We start from the raw sequence: 22,165 nt of genomic DNA on the forward strand, positions 1-22,165 counted from the left end.
CGTATTTTCTGAATCTCGAAGTCTGACTACTAGTGGATTTTTCCCACAACAGTGCGTTTTGGGTGTGTCTGTGTGTTTGTGTTCCTGTTGCTCTCGAGAGCTTGTGGTAGCACAGGGGATAGCATTGCTGCCTCACAGCACCAGAGGTCCTGGTTCAATTGCAGGCTTGGCCCCTGTCTGTGCAGATTCTTCATGTTCTCCCCATGTCTGCGTGGGTTTCCTCCGGATGCTCCAGTTTCCTCCCACACTCTGAAAGTTGTGCTGGTTGGGTGCATTGGCCGTGCTAAATTCTCCCTCAGTGTACCTGAACAGGCGCTGGAGTGTGGTGACTTGGGGATTTTTATAGTAACTTCATTGCAATGTTAATTTTCGCATACTTGTGACACTGATGAATAAATTTCAAATTTAATGAAATATGTTTTCTCTCTGTGAGATCCTGCTGTGCAGATATGACCAATAAAATTGATTCTGCGTCCTGGTGATTGGGTGGGTGAACTGGTGTTATATGCAGAGGGTGAAAAGGATTCTGTCTCAATATTTTACGCACGAAGGAAGAGTGTTTGAGGTCACATGTCTATGGAAAGTCACAGCACTCAGAAGACATCCCAGCCCATAGACCCTGAGACAATTGTCAATGGCTGAAAGAATTAATAACCGGATACAGAGATTCAACAAGAGCAGCAAACCGAGTACAGGAAATGACAAGAAAATCAATACAGTTAAACAGCCTTTCCAGAATTAGGAACTGGACACGGGCCGGGACTTTCCAGCCTCACTCTTCCCCAAGCTGCAAAATCCCACCCGTGTTCAACAGACCTTCCCATTCTCCGCCCCTCGCCTGCTCCGATTCCCGTGGCGGTCGGGCCGGTCCAATTCCAGCCAGAGACTTACCCGGAACACCAACAATCGCCAGGAGGGGATAGTAAAAGCATTGAATCACCCTCAGTAGATATCGAATCCGATCAGCTGATGTTATCAACCAATAATCAGCAGTAAACTCAGAAATCAAATAGAATAAACTCCTGTCCTTGGTTGGAACATTCCGGTTCATTGTTCCCAGATTCTGATCCATTGTCGAAACATTCCAATCCATTGTTCCCAGATTCTGATCCATTGTTGGAAGATTCCAATCCATTGTTCCCAGATTCTGATCCATTGTTGGAAGATTACAATCCATTGTTCCCAGATTCTGATCCATTGTTGGAAGATTCCGGTTCATTGTTCTCAGATTCTAGAGGGCACAGGTTTAAGGGGAGACGGGAGCGATACAAAAGTGTCCAGAGGGGCAATGTTTTCACACAGAGGGTGGTGAGTGTCTGGAACAAGCTGCCAGATGTAGGAATAGAGGCGGGTCCAATTTTGTCTTTTAAAAAGCATTTAGATAATTACGTGGCTATCGAAGGATATGGGCCGAATGCAGGCAATTGGAGTTAGTTTATGAGTTTTTAAAAAAGTGTGGCATGGACAAGTTGGGCCGAATGGCCTGTTTCCATGCTGTAAACCTCTATGACTCTGTTCTGATCCATTGTTGGAAGACACCAATCCATTGCTCCCAGATTCTGATCCATTGTTGGAAGACTCCAATCCATTGCTCCCAGATTCTGATCTCTCCTCTCCCTCCCTCTCTCTCCACAGCCGCTGATCTCTGTTGGTGTCGGAGTTGCCGCTCCCGCTGACTCAATGGGACAACACATTGAACGGAATCCCTGATTAATAGAAGAGGGAAATCCCTCCAGGCACACTAATCGGATCCATGGAGACTCACATCAATTCCAGTCACTAAACAAACAGCTTCACTTAACCCCCTTCAATCCAACACTTTTTATCCCCAACATAGAACAGTTACAGCCTCGATGGGTGTTGAGGGTCAGGGAGGGATGGAAAGTTGGAAATCATGTAGGGTCAATATTAATTCGATATAGCAGTGATCACTCTGCTAGCGTTAATTTCGAGACGACGAGAATACAAAAGCCGGGGTGTACTGCTGAGGGTTTATAAGACACTGGTCTGACCGCATTCACAATATTGTCAGCAATTTTGGTCCCCGTATCTAAGGAAGGATGTGGTGGCCTTGGAGAGGGTCCAGAGCAGGTTCACAAGAATGATCCGGGGAATGAAAGACTTGACGCATGAGGAGCGTCTGAGGACTGGGGTTCCACACTCGATGCAGTTTGGAAGTATGAGGAAGGGGATAACATTGAAACTTACAGAATAATGAAAGGCCTGGATAGAGTGCACTTGGGGAAGATGTTTCCATTAGTTGGGGAGACTTGGACCCGAGGGCAGAGACTCAGAGGGAAGGGATAGCCCTTTAGAAATGTGATGTGGTGATGGCGGTGTTGGACTGGGGTGTGCGCAGTAAGAAGTCTCACAACACCAGTTTCCCACTCACCTGATGAAGGAGCAGCGTTCCGAAAGCTCGTGATTCGAAATAAACCTGTGGGACTTTAACCTGCTGTTGTGAGACTTCTTACTTCAGAACTGAGACGAGGAGGAATTTCTTCAGCCAGAGGGTGGTGAATCTGTGGAATTCATCGCCACACAAGGCTGTGGAGGCCAGATCATTGACTGTATTTAATAAAGAGATAAATAGGTTCTTGACTGGTCCAGCGATCAAGGGTTACGGGGAGAAAGCAGGAAAATGGGTTTGAGAAACTTATCACCCAGAATTGAATGGTGGAGCCGGCTCGACGGGCCGAATGGCCTCATTCTGCTCTTATATCTTATTGTCTGATGGGTATCATGGTCGTGGTTTTTAGATGAAGTTAACGTCAATCAGGGTTGATATAGTCTGCTTAATCCAGGTTGTAGCAGATCTGATGTACAGCTCATGGACAGAACAATCTTAGTATAGGACTTCACACGGATCAATCTCTCAGCATTACGTACAGTACAGTCTTAGCTCGAGTCATCAGATAGAACTATCTCTCAGTGTTATGAACGGTACAATCTGAGGCTTCAGATAGAACTATCTCTCAGTGTTATGTACAGTACAATCTGAGGCTTCAGATAGAACTATCTCTCAGTGTTATGTACAGTACAATCTGAGGCTTCAGATAGAACTATCTCTCAGTGTTATGTACAGTACAATCTGAGACTTCAGATAGAACTAGCTCTCAGTTTTATGTACAGAAGAACCTGATCAAGAAGCTTCACATTCTTGTTTTCTCTTGTGAGGTTGTAAGGAGGCAAGGGTGAGTTGAGGACTGCGTGGGAGAAGGACACCGGGACACCTGAACAGAGTCAGCAGCACCTTGAGGAGAGTGTGAGAGGGGGACACGGGACATCGGGACAGAGTCAGCAGCACCTTGAGGAGAGTGTGAGAGGGAAACACGGGACTGACAGTCAGCACCTTGAGGAGAGTGTGAGAGGGACACTGGGACTGACAGTCAGCACCTTGAGGAGAGTGTGAGATGGGGACACTGGGACACTGGGACAGACAGTCAGCTCCTTGAGGAGAGTGTGAGAGGGACACTGGGACTGACAGTCAGCACCTTGAGGAGAGTGTGAGAGGGACACTGGGACACTGGGACAGACAGTCAGCACCTCGAGGAGAGTGTGAGATGGGGACACTGGGACAGACAGTCAGCTCCTTGAGGAGAGTGTGAGATGGGGACATAGAGGATTGAAGCTACTGGTCGAGTTGTACAGCACTGGGATCGAGACTGTTTGTTTATGTCCTGTGGTTCTGAGGATTCTCTTCAATATCGACTCCACAGTCAGGTGTCAGGGACACAACTCTTTATTCCATCTGTTCACACAACACTCCAAATATTGACTGCCCAATCTGGGAGGATCCCAACAGCTCACCCCACACCTGAGATCACATGGCCCGTTCCCTGAAAGAAAGCCCCAAAATATATAACACACTCCCCTGTAAGTAACACCTCTCCCACCCCACCCCCACACCCCCCGGTACAGCAACAACATTTGAAACCATTTGCGAACATTTTTCTCGATTCACTTCATCCAGTCTTGGTGCAGAATCCACAGCATATTTACAATATAATACATCCCATAGTTCATTCCTGATCCTTATGTCCATCTCACATAGACATGATCAGGGGGAGTGACAACCCCTTGGGGGTTGATGCCTGGGGACTGGAGCCAGTTTTAAGATCCTCTCTGGTGAGTGAGGCCTCGATGAACCCACCAACGTTTGATCGTCTTCCCGCCTGTCGTCAGTAACCAATGTCGAGTTCCCTGTCCCCTCCATCAGCGGAGGAGCTGTTGATACCAGGCCTCCCTGGCCTCCCACATAACAGAACAGAGAGTATAGAAGGTGGCAGGAATCTAACCTCAGGCAGAGCAAAAAAAAGGTGACAGGAATGAGAAGGGAGGTGGTCAATGCGGGACTCAGGGTGTTGTACCTCAATGCGGGACTGAGGGTGTTGTACCTCAATGCGGGACTGAGGATGTTGTACCTCAATGCGGGACTGAGGGTGTTGGACCTCAATGCGGGACTGAGGGTGTTGTACCTCAATGCGGGACTGAGGGTGTTGTACCTGAATGCGTGCAGTATATCAAGCAAGGTAAATGAGGTTGTTGCGCACATTGAAATTGGCCGGTCCGATGTTGTGGGCATCACAGAGACGTGGCTGCAAGGGGATCAGGGCTGGCATCTAAATATCCAAGGATAGGTGTCTTATTGGAAGGACAGGCAGATGGGCAAAGGAGGCGGAGTTGCATTGTTCGGAAGGAATGGCGTTAAATCAATAGCAAGAAGCGATACAGGATCAGAAGGCAGAGAATCTCTGTGGGTAGAGTTGAGAGAAACAATGGTAAAAAGACCCTGATGGGAGTTATGTACAGGTCTCCAAGCAGTAGTCAGGATGAGGGGCAGAAAATAAATCTGGAGATAGAAAAGGCACATAAAAAGGCAATATTACAATAATTATGGGGGACTTCAATATGCAGGTGGCCTGGGAAAATCCGGTAGGTAGTGGGTCCCAAGAAAAGGAATTTGTGGAATGTATAAGATATGCTTTTTTGGAGCAGCTTGTGACAGAGCCGACTGGGGAAACGGGAATTCTGGAGTTGGTGATGTGTAATGAGGCAGATTTGATTAGGGAACTTAAGGTGAAGTGACCCTGAGAGAGCATTGACCACAATATGATAGAATTTACCCTGTAGTTTGAGAGAGACAGTGGAACGGCAATTACAGGAGTTTTGGGTGGAGGGGGGGGGGGTGGTTATTCGGGAGGCACAACAGAAATTCATCCCAAGGAGGAGGAAACCTGCTAAAGAGAGGACGAAGCTTCCATGGCTGACGAGGAAAGTAAAGGACAGCATAAAAGCAAAAGAATCACTGGAGGCAGGGAGGGTACCAGAGGACTGGAAATTAGCTGATGTAACAGCGCTGTTTAAGAAGGGAGGGAGGCAGCAGATGGGAAATTATAGGCCGGTTAGACTGACTTCGTTCATTGGCAAGATTTTAGAGTCCATTATTAAAGATGAGATCACAGAGTACTTGGAAGTGCATGATAAAGTAGGACAGAGTCAGCACGGCTTTGTCAAGGGGAGCTCATGTCTGACAAATCTGTTAGAGTTCTTTGAGGAGGTAACAAGGAAGTTAGATAAAGGAGAACCAGTGGCCCTGATTTATTTGGATTTCCAAAAGGCCTTTCACAAGGTGCCACATCGGAGACTTTTAAATAAGTTAGGTGCCCGTGGTGTGAAGGGTAAGATGCTGACATGGATAGAGGATTGGTTGACTGGCAGAAGGCAGAGAGTGGGGATAAACGGGTCTTTTTCAGGATGGCAGCCGGTGACTAGTGGTGGGCCTCAAGGGTCGGTGCTGGGACCACAACTTTTCACAATAAACATTCACGATTTGGAAGAACGAAATGAAGCCACTGTTGCCAAGTTTGCAGATGATGGAAAGATATGCAGAGGGAGAGATAGTATTGAGGAAGCAGGGGGACTGCACAAAGACTTGGATAGGCTAGGAGAGTGGGCAAAGAAGTGGCAGATGGAATATAACGTGGAAAAGTGTGAGATTATAAACATTGGAAGGAGAAATGGAGGCATAGACTATTTTCTAATTGGGGAAATGCTCAGGCAATCAAAGAACAAAGAACAAAGAACAATACAGCACAGGAACAGGCCCTTCGGCCCTCCAAGCCCGCGCCGCTCCGCGGTCCAGGATTGAATCCTGAATCCAGGATCCCCGCCCAATTTTCCAGCCTATCTACATACCAATATCCTATCCACCGAGCTGTCCCTCACAGCTACGATGCTTTGTACATTACAACCTATTAACTCACCCCCACCCCCCCATTCCAGACCATGTGATCTCCAGGGAGAGGCGAAAACCCAGAGTGAAAAACCCCAGGGCCAATATGGGGAAAAAAAATCTGGGAAATTCCTCTCCGACCCCCTGAGGCGATCGAAACGAGTCCAGGAGATCACAATGGCCCCGATCGGAAAATGCTTCCCAACCCTAGTCATTTCCACTTCCACGAACACCATATGAATTCCCTGCCCCCGAGACAGGTTCCCAACTATTCGCAGTCTCACTCTGTACTGGCACCAGCAAGATGATCATAGAATGAAGCCTTGAAACGAGAAACCAGGAACAATTAGCCCGCGCCGCTCCCTGGTCCAAACTAGACCACTCTTTTGTATCCCTCCATTCCCACTCCGTTCATATAGCTGTCCAGATAAGTCTTAAACGTTCCCAGTGTGTCCGCCTCCACCACCTTGCCCGGCAACACATTCCAGGCCCCCACGACCCTCTGTGTGAAATATGTCCTTCTGATATCTGTGTTAAACCTCCCCCCCTTCACCTTGAACCTATGACCCCTCGTGAACGTCACCACCGACCCGGGGAAAAGCTTCCCACCGTTCACCCTATCTCTGCCTTTCATAATTTTATACACCTCTATTAAGTCTCCCCTCATCCTCCGTCTTTCCAAGGAGAACAACCCCAGTTTCCCCAATCACTCCTCATAACCAAGCCCCTCCATACCAGGCAACATCCTGGTAAACCTCCTCTGTACTCTCTCCAAAGCCTCCACGTCCTTCTGGTAGTGTGGCGACCAGAACTGGACGCAGTATTCCAAATGCGGCCGAACCAACGTTCTATACATCTGCAACATCAGACCCCAACTTTTATACTCTATGCCCCGTCCTATAAAGGCAAGCATGCCATATGCCTTCTTCACCACCTTCTCCACCTGTGACGTCACCTTCAAAGATCTGTGGACTTGCACACCCAGGTCCCCCTGCGTCTCTACACCCTTTATGGTTCTTCCATTTATCGTGTAGCTCCTCCCTACATTATTCCCACCAAAATGCATCACTTCGCATTTATCAGGATTGAACTCCATCTGCCATTTCCTTGCCCAAATTTCCAGCCTATCTATATCCTTCTGTAGCCTCTGACAATGTTCCTCACTATCTGCAAGTCCTGCCAGTTTTGTGTCGTCCGCAAACTTACTGATCACCCCAGTTACTCCTTCTTCCAGATCATTTATATAAATTCCAGATCATTTATATAAATTCCAGATCATAAATCTGAAGCACAAAGGGACCAGGGAGTCCTTGTTCAAGATTCTCTGAAGGTTAACGTGTAGGTTCATAGAACCATAGAAAATTACAGCTCAGAAACAGGCCTTTTGGCCCTTCTTGTCTGTGCCGAACCATTTTTTGCCTAGTCCCACTGACCTGCACTTGGACCATATCCCTCCACATCCCTCTCATCCATGAACCCGTCCAAGTTTTTCTTAAATGTTCAGTTAGCATGTCGAGAGCGCGGGAATACAAGAGCAGGGATGGACTTCTGAGGCTGTATAAGGCTCTATTTGGAGTATTGTGAGTGGTTTTGGGCCCAGTATCTGAGGAAGGATCTGCTGGCCTAGGAAAGGATCCAGAGGAAGTTCACAAGAATGATCCCTGGAATGAAGAGCTTGTTGTATGAGGAACGGTTGAAGACTCTGGATCTGTACTCATTGGAGATTAGAAGGATGAGGGGGATCTTATTGAAACTTACAGGATACTGCGAGGCCTGGATATCGTGGACATGGAGAGGATGTTTCCACTCATAGGAAAAACTAGAACCAGAGGGCATAACCTCAGGCTAAAGGGACGATCCTTTAAAACGGAGATAAGGAGGAATTTCTTCAGCCAGAGAGTGGTGAATCTGTGGAATTCATTGCCACAGAGGGCTGTGGAGGCCAGGTCATTGAGTGTCTTTAAGATAGAGATAGATAGGTTTTTGATCAATAAAGGAATCAAGGGTTATGGGGAGAAGGCAGGAGAATGGGGATGAGAATCATATCAGCCATGATTGAATGGCGGAGCAGACTCGATGGGCCGAATGGCCAAAGCCTGTTCCTCTATCTCAAGGTTTTATGAAGAGAGGTTGGATAGGCTTGGGCAGTTTTCGTTGGAGCAGAGAAGATTGAGGGGCAACCTGATCGAGGTTTTCAAGATTATGAGGAACATGGACAGAGTGGATAAGGAGCAGCGATAAACTGGGGTTGTTCTCACTGGAAAGACAGAGGATGAGGGGTGACCTAATAGAGGTGTATACAATTATGAAAGGCATAGATAGGGTGAACAGTGGGAAGCTTTTCCCCAGGTCGGTGGTGACGTTCACGAGGGGTCATAGGTTCAAGGTGAGGGGGGGGGGGCGCGGGGAGGTATAACACGGATATCAGAAGGACGTATTTTACACAGAGGGTGCTGGGGCCTGGAATGCGCTGCCGGGCAAGGTGGTGGAGGCGGACACACTGGGAATGTTTAAGACTTATCGAGATAGCCACATGAACGGAGTGGGAATGGAGGGATACAAAATAATGGTGTAGTTTGGACAAGGGAGTGGCGCGGACTTGGAGGGCCGAATGGCCTGTTCCTGTGCTGTATTGTTCTTTGTTCTTTGAGCAGCTGTTTCCCTTAGTTGAAGAGTCAGTTACGAGGGACATAGGTTCAAGGTGAGGGGCAGGAGGTTTAAGGGGGAATGTGAGGAAAAACCCTTTTACCCAGAGGGTGGTGACGGGTCTGGAATGCGCTGCCTGGGAGGGTGGTGGAGGTGGGTTGCCTCACATCCTCTAAAAAGTGCCTGGATGAGCACTTGGCACAGCCATAATATTCAGGGCTATGGACCAGCTGCTGGTAAACGGGATTACGTGGGCAAGTCAAGGCATTTCATGCATCGGTGCAGACTCGATGGGCCGAAGGGCCTCTTCTGCGCCATGTGATTCTATGATTCTCTGAGTGTTGCTGAGGTCATGGAGTGGCCGGGAAGTGATGGGTTCAGGCTGGTTGTGTTGGTGGGGATCAGGTGGTGGGAGAGGCGGAAGTGAGTGGAATGTTAGAATGGAACCAATGTAACAACCAATAGAACCACATTGGATCTGTTGCAGTGACCAATGGGAACAAGCTGTAAGGGTCAGCTGACCCAGTAAACTATGTAACCAATGAGAAAATGATGTGGTGGTCAGCTGACCAGCTGACTCAGTATAAGTCAGAAGCTGCTGTGGTTTGTGGGAGCTTGGAATGGTCCAGGGTGAGGCCTCGAGTGTTGGAGTAATGAAGTTTAATTATTGAGACGTTTTGTCTCATTTACAAGTTGGAGTAAGTTTTGTTTCATTTTATTGCCCAGAACTGAAGAGTCCCTTCTGCTGGATGAACATGGAATACCGAGGGGAGTGGGGTGTTTATTTGGGGTGGGGGTGAGGGTAGGGCGTGTGGGGCTGTCCCATACGGGGCACCGTCTGCGCCTTTAAAATAAAATCCAGTTGCAAGAGTTTTTTCCCCCTCCTATTGTTTTCATTGTAACTATGATCTGATGTCAGTGATTGAAATCAGTTTGTCAGATGGTAGCAGGCACAGCACAATTCTCCAGTCGAATAGGCCTTCTGGACAATCGCCGGGTAAACCCTTAACTATCAGGGGCGCAACAAGTACGATAATACCCAGCCCCCCACCCTTCCCATTACCAGACAGCACCCCCCCCCCCTACACCGCCCTCCAGCCCATGCTCCAATCCATTACTAATTAAAACTCTGTCTGTCTCCTCAAATTTACCATGTCCCAGCATCCACCGCACTCCGAGGTAATGAATTCCACAGATTCACCACCCATTGAGAGAAGTAATTTCTCCCCATGTCTGTTTTAAATCTGCTGCCCCTTTCCCGTAAGATGCCCTACATTGTTCTCCACTGTGATTCCTGATAGGCTGCTTGGGGGCGATGGGTTATTCACTCAGACATTTCCCGAAGATGCTTTTACTGTGATAATCCTTGGAAATTTAAACAGATAGTGAAAAAATCATGACAGTTCAATGAATCCGATCACATTGTAGAATGCCAAGACTAATATAACCTGCTGCCTGGTTAATTGGATTAGCTATGCTGCCTCACCCACCAGGGACACAGGTTCGATTCCCGGCTTGGGTCACTGTCTGTGCGGAGTCTGCATGTTCTCCCCGTGTCTGCATGAGTTTTCTCCGGGCGCTCCGGTTTCCTTCCAAAGTCCCATAGAAGTGCTGGTTAGATACATTGGCCATGCTAAATACTCCCTCAGTATTAACCAAACTGGAGCCGGAGTGTAGCAACTGTGGGATTTTCACAGTAACTTCATTGCAGTGTTGATGTAAGCCTACTTGTGACACGAATAAATAACCTTTATACTTATTCACTGATGCTTGAGTGTTAAACCTCCCGATACAATCAGCACTTGTTTACACAGCAAAAACAATCCCATTCCAAGAGATACATGGGAGAGTGAACATCGAAGGGTCTGTTCCTCTGCAGCACTTTTCTTTGTTCTTAAGGCATAAATATCTTTAAGCATGTTGATTTTGAAATAATTTTATCCAAGATTTAACATAAATCTGTCTTCTTCACATCAGGTTATGTATCTGACTTTTATGGTAAGAAAAACATCCTTCAGTTCAGTTCCTGTTATTCAACTCCGCCACAACAGTCATAGGGGCGATGGGCTATTCACTCAGACATTTCCCAAAGATGCTTTTAATGTGATAATCCTTGGAAATTTAAACAGATAGTGAAAAAACCATGACAGTTCAATGAATCCGATCACGTTGCAGAATGCCAAGACTAATATAACCTGCTGCCTGGCTAATTGGATGAGCTATGCTGCCTCACAGCACCAGGGACACAGGTTCGATTCCCGGCTTGGGTCACTGTCTGTGCGGAGTCTGAATGTTCTCCCCATGTCTGCGTGAGTTTCCTCCGGCTGCTCCGGTTTCCTCCCACAGTCTGAAAAACGTGCTGTTCGGTGGATTGGCCATTCTACATTGCCCCTTAGTGTCCACAGATGTGCGGGTTAGGTGGATTGGCCATTCTACATTGCCCCTTAGTGTCCACAGATGTACTGGATAGGTGGACTGGCCATTCTACATTGCCCCTCAGTGTCCACAGATGTACTGGTTCGGTGGATTAGCCATTCTACATTGCCCCTTAGTGTCCACAGATGTACTGGATTGGTGGACTGGCCATTCTACATTGCCCCTTAGTGTCCACAGATGTGCGGGTTAGGTGGATTGGCCATGCTAATTGCCCCTTACTGTCCAAAGATTTGCAGGTTAGGTGAATTGGTCATGCTGAATTTAGCACGCATGCCACAATGAATCATAGAATTCTAGTGCAGAAGGAGGCCATTCAGCCCATCGAGTCTGCACTGGCCACAATCCCATCCAGGCCCTGTCCCTGTCACCCCATGCATTTACCCTAGCTAGTCTCCCTGACACTAAGGGGCAATTTAGGATTGCCAATCCACCTAACCTGCATATCTTTGGAGTGTGGGAGGAAACCGGAGCACCCGGAGGAAACCCACGCAGACACGGGGGGAGAACGTGCAAACTCCACACAAACAGTGACCCGAGGCCAGGAATCGAACCCAGGTCCCTGGCGCTGTGACACCCCACGAAGGATCAATCTTTTTCTGAATATCAAGATTTATTAATGTTGGGGTGTAAGCAGAATAAGAGGAATTTTCGGGCACCTTCGTGTTGAGCTGGGCCAGAGAACGGGGGTTTAAACATTTGAATTCAGTTTGTAAAATCTGGAAATAAGTCAGTGAAAATAACGGTGAAGTTGATGGGTTGTTGTAAAAACCTGACCAGTTCACTGATGTACTTCGGGAGAGGTCCTTACCCAGGCTCAACTCTACGTGACTCCAGCCCCACACCAATGTGGTTGACTCAACTGTCCTCTGAAGTGACTGAGTAAGCCCTGTGGTTGTAAGAAAGCTCCAACGATGAATGTCCAAGGATGGACACTAAAGTCAGCAATGCCCACACACTGAGAATGAACAATACTGATTTTGGCACGACACACCGGTTATGTTACACCACACTAAGGGCCTCATGGTCTGATTTGCCAGCGGGATAAAGCCTCAGAACAGCAGGTTGTGTCGTGTCCAAAGATGAGAAGGATAGGTGGATTAACCATGCTAACTTGCCCCTTAGTGTCCAAAGATATGGAGGATCGGTTGATTGGCCATGTTAAATTGCCTTAACGGGCGCGAAAACTTGGTAAAGTCAGGTGTGAGGCGATTAGTACAATCCGTGCAGATGTCCACTTTACCAAGGCCTGAAAATGGCCGCGATCCGAACCGCGCCCGAAATGGGTGATGCATTTAAATTGACTTAATGAGCTGGATGCCCAATCTTACCTGCATTTCCCCCCTTACCATCGCGTTCGCCCGTCCAGATTCGGCGCGGAACAGACGTGCTCGGCAAAGGTCTGTTTCGGGCAGTCCAGCTCTGAGGAGGTAAGATCAGAGCTTCTGGCGGCTCTCTGACTCAGGTCAGTGGTGGGGGGAGCGGGGGTGGGGGTGCGGGAGGCCGGAGGTGGATCAGATCATTCTCTGGTCATGGGGGGAGGGGAGGGAGGTGGATCAGATCATTCTCTGGTGAAGGGGGCAGGGGTGGGAGGGTTGCCATTGCCATTCTGCGGGTGATCGGTGGGGGGGGGGGGGGGGTAAGGGGTCGCGATCGGTCTGGGTAGTGGGGGAGGTGGGTGTAAAGGGGGACAGTTATGTTGTGGGGTGGGGCGATGTCTGTGGGGGCCATCACTCCCACCTTTCGCTCCCAGGTCACTTTATCCGCTTGTTGCTGCCCGGGAGCGATGTGACAGGGGCGCCCATTTCAGATGTATTTCTCACTGCGCACGCGCAGTTCAGAGCTCCGATCGGAGTTGCAGCGTTTCGAGAGCGAGAAGCTCCGCCCACAGAGCGATGCAGACTCACAATGTTTTTTCCAGGGTAAGTGCGTGTGGGGCCCCCGGAGAACAGATTTCCAAGTCAGATCTGAATTGCGTCCAGATTCAGCGCTTGGAATCAAAATGGTAAAATCGGGCCCTTATTGTGCAAAGGTGTACAGGTTAGGGGGATTGGCCATGGTAAATTGCCCCTTAGTGTCCAACGACATGCTGGTCAGGTGCATTGACCATGCTAAATTCTCCCTGAGTACATGCGAACAGGTGCCGGAGTGTGTCGACTTGGGGATTTTCACAGTCGATTCATAGAGATTTACAGCATGGAAACAGGCCCTTTGGCCCAAACTGTCCACACATCCCAGTTTTCACCAATAAGCTCGTCCCAATTGCCCCCATTTGGCCCATATCCCTTTATACCCATAGAAATCATAGAATCCCTAATGTGCAGAAGGAGGCCATTTGGCCCATCGTGTCTGCACCAATCAACATCCCACCCAGACCCGATCCCTGTCACCCCACCCATTTATCATGCTCGTCCACCTGACACAAAGGGGCAATTTACTATGGCCAATCAACCTAACCTGCTCACCTTTGGACTGTGGAAGGGAAATGGAGCACCCGGAGGAAACCCACGCAGACACGGGGAGAATGTGCAGACTCCACACAGACAGAGACCTGAGGCTGGAATTGAACCCGGGTCCCTGCCGCTGTGAGGCAGCAATGCTAACCACTGTGCCACCGTGCAGCCCATCTTACCCATGTAACTGTCTAAATGCTTTTTTGAAAGTCAAAGTTGTACCCGTCTCCACTACTGCGTCTGGCAGCTCGTTTGCGTTAAGTGACTTTTCAACAAAAATAACTTAATTGCAGAGTTAATATAAGCCAATAAATAAACTTTAATCTGTAAACGGTGCCATCTTTGATGAAGAGTAAGATAAAAGCAAAATACCGTGGATGCTGGAATCTGAAATAAAAACAGGAAATGCTGGAAAAACTCAGCAGGTCCGACAGCATCTGTGGGGAGAGAATAGAGCAAATGTTTCAACTCTGGATGACCCTTCGTCAGACTCAAAGCGTTGTCTCTATTCTCTCTTCTTTCTGTGTGGAGTTTGCACATTCCCTCCCTGTCTGTGTGGGTTTCCTCCGGGTGCTCCGGTTTCCTCCCGCAGTCCAAAGATCTGCAGGTTAGGTGGATCGACCATGATAAATCGCCACTTAGTGTCAGCGGGACTAGCAGGGGAAATATGTGGGGATACGGGGATAGGGCCTGGGTGGGATTGTTGTTGGTGTAGGCTCGATGGGCCAAATGGCCTCCTTCTGCACTATAGGGATTCTATGATTCACAGATGCTGTCAGACCAACTGAGATTTTCCAGTATTTCCTGTTTTTGATAAAGTTATACCTCCCAAAGTGAACAGACAGTGGAAACAGAAGGTCCCTTATTTCATAATAAAATGGCGATTCTCGAACCACTGCCCAGAATCGACAGTCAGAAAAGGAACTTTGCTGTTAAATTAAAGTACTGTGTTCAGTGACGCACGTTAAAATAATCTGGGTCAAATACCTTCAATTCACAATATTGATTACACAATAATGATTACACAATACTGATTACACAATACTGATTACACAACATTGATTACACAACATTGATTACACAACATTGATTACACAATACTGATTACACAACATTGATTACACAACATTGATTACACAATATTGATTACACAACATTGATTACACAATATTACAAAGAACAAAACAACACAGGAACAGGTCCTTCGGCCCTCCAAGTCCGCGCCACACCCTGGTCCAAACTAGACCATTCTTTTGTATCCCTCCATTCCCACTCCGTTCATGTGGCTCACCAGATAAGTCTTAATGGTTCCCAGTGTATCCGCCTCCACCACCTTGCCCGGCAGCGCATTCCAGGCTCCCACCACCCTCTGTGTAAAATACGTCCTTCTGATATCCGTGTTAAACCTTCCCCCCCTTCACCTTGAACCTATGACCCCTCATGAACGTCACCACCGGCCTGGGAAAAAGCTTCCCACCGTTCACCCTAACTGTGCAAAGAGCAAAGAACAGTACAGCACAGGAAACAGGCCCTTCGGCCCTCCAAGCCTATGCCGCTCCTTGGTCCAACTAGACCAATCGTTTGTATCCCTCCATTCCCAGGCTGCTCATGTGAATATCCAGGTAAGTCTTAAACGATGTCAGCGTGCCTGCCTCCACCACCCTACTTGGCAGCGCATTCCAGGCCCCCACCACCCTCTGTGTAAACAACGTCCCTCTGATGTCTGAGTTATACTTCGCCCCTCTCAGCTTGAGCCCGTGAGCCCTCGTGATCGTCACCTCCGACCTGGGAAAAAGCTTCCCACTGTTCACCCTATCTATACCTTTCATAATTTTATACACCTCGATTACGTTACCCCTCATCCTCGGTCTTTCCAGTGAGAACAACCTCAGTTTACCTAATTTCTCCTCATAACTCAGCCCTTCATACGAGGCAACATCCTGGTCAACCTCCTCTGCACTCTCTCTAAAGCCTCCACGTCCTTCTGGTAGTGTGGCGACCAGAACTGGATGCAGTATTCCAAATGCGGCCGAACCAACGTTCTATACAACTGCAACATCAGACCCCAACGTTTATACTCTATGCCCCATCCTATGAAGGCAAGCAAGCCATATGCCTTATTCACTACCTTCTCCACCAGTGACGTCACCTTCAAGGATCTGTGGACTTGCACACCCAGGTCCCTCTGCGTATCTAGACCCTTTATTGTTCTGCCATTTATCGTATAGCTCCTCCCTACGTTAGTTCTACCAAAATGCATCACTTCGCATTCATCTGGATTGAACTCTATCTGCCATTTCTTTGCCCAAATTTCCAGCCTATCTATATCCTTCTGTAGCCTCTGACAATGTTCCTCACTATCTGCAAGTCCAGCCATTTTCGTGTTGTCCGCAAAGTTACTGTTCACCCCAGTTACACCTTCTTCCAGAACGTTTATATATATCACAAATAGCAGAGGTCCCAATACAGAGCCCTGCGGAACACCACGAGTCACAGGCATCCAGCCGGAAAAAGACCCTTCCACTACCACCCTCTGTCTTCTGTGATCAAGCCAGTTCTCCACCCATCTAGCCACCTCCCCCTTTATCCCATGAGATACAACCTTTTGCACCAACCTACTATGAGGGACTTTGTCAAACGCTTTACTAAAGTCCAGATAGACGACATCCACGGCCCTTCCCTCGTCAACCATTCTCGTCACTTCTTCAAAAACCTCCACCAGTTTAGTGGGACATGACCTCCCTCGCACAAAACCATGCTGACTATCGTTAATGAGTTTATTCCTTTCTAAATGCGCATACATCCCATCTCTAAGAATCTTCTCGAACAACTTCCCTACCACAGACGTCAGGCTCACCGACCTATAATTTCCTGGGTTATCCTTCCTACCCTTCTTAAATAACGGGACCACATCAGCTATCCTCCAATCCTCTGGGACCTCACCTGAGTCCAGTGACGAGACAAAGATTTGCGTCAGAGGCCCAGCGATTTCATCTTTCGTCTCCATGAGCAGCCTTGGATAGATTCCATCAGGCCCTGGGGATTTGTCAGTCTTTCTATTCCTCCCTTGTAATGGAGATTTTCTCTAATGGGTCAACACTCCCCTCCGAGACACTCCGAGTCAACCCATCCCTCTCCTTTGCGAATGCCGATGCAAAGTATTCATTTAGTATCTCCCCTACCTCCTTGGGGTCTGAAGCATAATTCCCCACTTTTGTCCCTGAGAGGTCTGATTTTTTCCCTGACAACCCTTTTGTTCCTAACGTATGAATAAAATGCCTTGGGATCCTCCTTAATCCTGTCTGCCATGACATTTCGTGACCCCTTTTTGCCCTTCTAATTCCTCGTTTGAGTTCTTTCCGACTTTGTATTCCTCCGGAGCTCCCTCCGTTTTTCGCTGCCTGGACCTAACATACGCCTCTCTTTTATGTTTCACCAATCCCTCAATTTCCCTGGTTATCCATGGTTCTCGATTCCTACCTTTCCTATCCTTCTTTTTTACAGGCACATGCCTATCCTGCAGCCCTATCAAATGTTCCTTAAAAGACTCCCACATGCCAGATGCGGATTTACCCTCAAACAGCCTCTCCCAATCAACAGCTGCCAATTTCTGCCTAATCCCACTAAAGTTAGCCTTCCCCCAATCCAACACCTTACCCTTGGGACACCACTCATCATTTTCCATCACTATCCTAAAGCTAACAGAATTGTGGTCACTATTTGCCACATGTTCCCCTACCGAAACTTTGAAGACCTGACCGGGCTCATTCCCCAGTACTCGGTCCAGTATAGCCCCCTCTCTAGTCGGGCTATCTACATATTGTTCCAAAGAACCTTCCTGTACACTTTTTACAAATTCCTCCCCATTCCGACTCCCAGCCCTACGCGATTTCCAGTCTCTACCAGCGAAATTGAAGTCTCCCACTACAACAACCCTATTTTTCCTGCACCTATCCATTATCTCCTGACATATCCGTTCTTCCACTTCCCTTGGGCTGTTGGGGGGCCTGTAGGACACCCCCAACATATTGACAGCTCCCTTCCTGTTTCTGAGCTCCACCCACAGTGACTCGTTACACCACCCCTCTGAATTGTCCTCCCTCTGCACCGCTGTAATGTGCTCTCTAACTAATTTTGCTACTCCCCCACCTCTTTTGGTCTCTCCTCTGTCTCGCCTAAAACACTTGTACCCCGGAATATTCAGAATATTGATTACACAACATTGATTACACAACATTAATTACACAATACTGATTGTACAATATTTATTGCACAATATTGATTTCACAACATTGCTTACACAATACTGATTACACAATATTGATTATACAACATTCAGACAGACAGTGAAGAAATATAAACGGCATCATACTCTCTGTAAACTACTCAGTTTCCTTTAATTGACTGGTACTGGAGTGTGAAAAGACTACAATGTGACCAGCACATATTCACTTAGCAAAAGCGAGTCACAATCTAAGAGATGAATCTTAAAGAGTGCATTGTACATGCTGAATTCCAAGATCACAGCATTCCCGTGAACCATCGAACCCACGGCAGTGCAGAAGGAGGCCCTACGGCCCATCGAGTCTGCACCGACTCTCTGACAGAGCATCTTATCTGCATTGGAATGATCCGGGGACATGTTTTCTTTTAAGACCAAAGTTAATATTTAAATGTGAAGACCTGAACGCCTCTCAATGCACAAATATTGTTCGTTTCAACATCACTTCCTGCAAACTTTAACATAAATCTGTTTGTTCTGTATCAGGATATGTCCCTAAATATTACAGTGAGGATAACAAACTTCATTGAACATTTTGCCATTCATCTCCTCCAATAAATTCGTGATGCGATTGATTAAGCGCTAAAATAATTCACTCAGTTTGTTTGAAGCTTGAGAATACTTGAAACATAGAGTGCAAAATCACTGGGGACTTCATTGGGGCAGCACAGTGGTCAGCACTGCTACCTCACAGCGCCAGGGACCCAGGTTCGATTCCCGGCTTGGGTCACTGTGTGGAGTTTGCATGTTCTCCCCCATATCAGCGTGTGTTTTGTCCGGGTGCTCCGGTTTCCTCCCACAGTATGAAAGACGAGCCGATTGCAGTGCAGAAGGTGTCTATTCGGCCCTTCATGCGTGCACTGACCACAAAACCACCCAGCCCCCATGCCGGTAATCCCTCTTTACCCTTGCTAGTGCCCCCTGGCACTGAGGGGGAATTTAGGCATGGCCAATCCACCTAACCCGCACATCTTTGGAGTGTGGGAGGAAGCTGGGGCACCCGGAGGAAACCCACGCAGACACGGGGAGAACGTGCAGACATCACACAGACAGTGATCCAAGTTGGGAATTGAACCCGGGTTCCTGTGCTGTGAGGCAGTAGTGCTAACCATTGTGTCACGGTATGGTCCAGTCATTCACTGGCGCTTGAGACCTTGCAATGTAATCAGAACCTGTCTGATACAGTAAACAATAAATCACATTCTAAAAGATTTATCACAAACTGTGCATCAAATGCTGCTATCCCAGAGTGGTTAGCACTGCTGCATCACAGCGCCAGGGACCTGGGTTTGATTCTTGGCTTGGGTCAGTGTCTGTGCTGAATCTGCATGTTGATATAGAATAGTCATAGAATCCCTACACAGCAGAAGGAGGCCATGCAGCCCATCACATCTGCACCGACCACAATCCCACACAGACCCTGTCCCCGCAACCCCACATATCTATTCTGCTAGTCCTCCTGACACTCAGGGGTAATGTAGCGTGACCAATCCACGTAACCCAGACATCTTTGGCGTGTGGGAGGAAAGCGGAACACCCGGAGGAAACCCATACAGACAGGGGGAGAACATGCAGACTCCGCACAGAGAGCGACCCAAGGCTGGAATTGAACACGGGTCCCTGGCGCTGTGAGACGGCACTGCTAACCACTGTGCCACCGTGCCGCGTTGTCCCCATGTCTGTGTCTCCATGGGTTTCCTCCGGGTGCTCTGGTTTCCTCCCACAGTCCGACCGACGTGCTGGTTAGATGTATTGGCCATGCAAAATTGTCCCTCAGTGGAAGAACAAATGTAGGGGGGACGTATACAATAAATGGCAGAGCCATCAAGAGTATAGAAACACAGAGGGACCTCGGTGTGCAAGTCCACAAATCCTTGAAGGCGGCAGTAGAGGTGGAGAAGGTGGTGAAGAAGGAATATGGCATGCTTTCCTTGATAGGACGGGGTATAGAGTATAAAAGCTGGAGTCTGATGTGGCAGTTGTACAGAACGCTGGTTAGTCCACATTTGGAATATTGCATCCATTTCTGGTCGCCACACTACTGGGGCGGCACGGTAGCACAGTGGTTAGCACTGCTGCTTCACAGCTCCAGGGTCCTGGGTTCGATTCCCGGCTCGGGTCACTGTCTGTGTGGAGTTTGCACATTCTCCTCGTGTCTGCGTGGGTTTCCTCCGGGTGCTCTGGTTTCCTCCCACAGTCCAAAGATGTGCGGGTTAGGTTGATTGGCCAGGTTAAAGAAATTGCCCCTTAGAGTCCTGGGATGCGTAGGTTAGAGGGATTAGCAGGTAAAATATGTGAGGGTAGGGCCTGGGTGGGATTGTGGTCGGTGCAGACTCGATGGGCCGAATGGCCTCCTTCTGCACTGTAGGGTTTCTATGATTTCTATGATTTCTACCAGGAGGACGTGGAGGCTTTAAAGAGAGTGCAGAGAAGGTTTGCCAGGATGTTGCCTGGTAGGGAGGGTCTTAGATATGAGGGGAGATTTGGTGAGCTGGGCTTGTTCTCCCTGGAAAGACGGAGAATGAGGGGAGACCTAATAGAGTTGTACAAAATTATGAAGGGTATAGATAGAGTGAACAGTGGGAAGCTTTTTCCCAGGTCGGAGGTGACGATCACGAGGGGTCACGGGCTCAAGGTGAGAGCGGCGAGGTATAACTCAGACATCAGAGGGACGTTTTTTACACAGAGGGTGGTGGGGCCTGGAATGCGCTGCCAAGTAGGGTGGTGGAGGCAGACACGCTGGCATCATTTAAGACTTACCTGGATAGTCACATGAGCAGTCTGGGAATGGAGGGATACAAACGAATGGTCTAGTTGGACCAAGGAGCGGCACAGGCTTGGAGGGCCGAAGGGCCTGTTTCCTGTGCTGTACTGATCTTTGTTCTTTGTACTCGAACAGGTGCCGGAGTGTGGCGACTATGGGATTTTCACAACGTCATTGCTGTGCTAATGTAAGCCGACATGTGACACGAATAAATAAACTTATCTCAAACAATGACGAGACAGAGTACAGGAATGAGATAGGGAATCTGGTGAACTGGTGCAGCCACAGTAATCCCTCCCTCAATGTCAGCAAAATGAAGGAGATTGTCATCGACTTCAGGAAGCGTAAAGGAGAACATGCCCCTGTCTACATCAATGGGGACGAAGAAGAAAGGGTCAAGAAATTCAAGTTTTTAGTGTCCAGAACACCAACAACCTGTCCTGATCCCCACATGCCGACACTATAGTTCAGAAAGCCCACCAACGCCTCTTACTTTCTCAGAAGACTGAGGAAATTTGGCATGTCAGCTCCGAATCTCAGTTACTTCTACAGATGCATTCTTTCTGGTTGGGTCACAGCTTGGTGTGTCTCCTGCTCTGCCCAAGACTGTAAGGAAGTACAAAAGGTTTTGAATGTAGCCCAATCCATCACGCAAACCAGCCTCGCATCCATTGACTCTGTCTATACTTCCCGCTGTCTCGGCTACGCATCCAGCATTATTAAGGACCCCACGTACCCGGGACATTCTCTCTTCCACCTTCTTTCTTCGGGAAAAAGATACAAAAATCTGAGGTCACGTATCAATCGACTGAAGAACAGCTTCTTCTCTGCTGCTGTCAGACTTTTGAATTGACTTACCTCGCATTTAGTTGATCTTTCTCTGCACCCTCGCTATGACTGTGACACTACATTCTGCACTCTCTCCTTTCCTTCTCTATGTTTTGTCTGTATCGCGCGCAAGAAACAATACTTTTCATTATATATTAATAAATGTGACAATAATAAATCAAATCAAATCCAGATAAGCTGAAAATTAAGCTCACATCAATTTTGTGAAGCCCTTTCAGTCCCAGCAAGTCATTTGCAGTTGTCTTATTTACCAAACGGTCGCTACTTATCCGTTTGAGACATTAATATTCAAAAGAAAACAAGAATAAATGACCTTCTTGTTGCCAGGATCTGAGATTTAGTGTTGATCTAAAAGTTAACTCAGTAAAAAGAAAGGTAATTCGACAAGAAAACCAGATGAATGGGAAATCGAATAGCTTTTTCCATAATTCACACAGACCCATAATTTGCAAAATCGTGGTTACATGATGCAGTCATATAACAAAGTGAATTTTAAATTGTAT

General features: G+C 47.9%; 1 long non-coding RNA gene across 1 annotated transcript in view; it reads left to right on the forward strand.

Annotated features, from left to right (window-relative positions):
* Positions 1 to 22,165, forward strand: part of LOC144488044 (uncharacterized) — a 65,939-nt gene that overhangs the window by 40,397 nt on the left and 3,377 nt on the right. The window lies entirely within an intron of this gene.

The sequence above is a fragment of the Mustelus asterias genome, unplaced genomic scaffold (assembly GCF_964213995.1).
Source record: "Mustelus asterias unplaced genomic scaffold, sMusAst1.hap1.1 HAP1_SCAFFOLD_1236, whole genome shotgun sequence".
Classification (NCBI taxonomy): domain Eukaryota; kingdom Metazoa; phylum Chordata; class Chondrichthyes; order Carcharhiniformes; family Triakidae; genus Mustelus; species Mustelus asterias.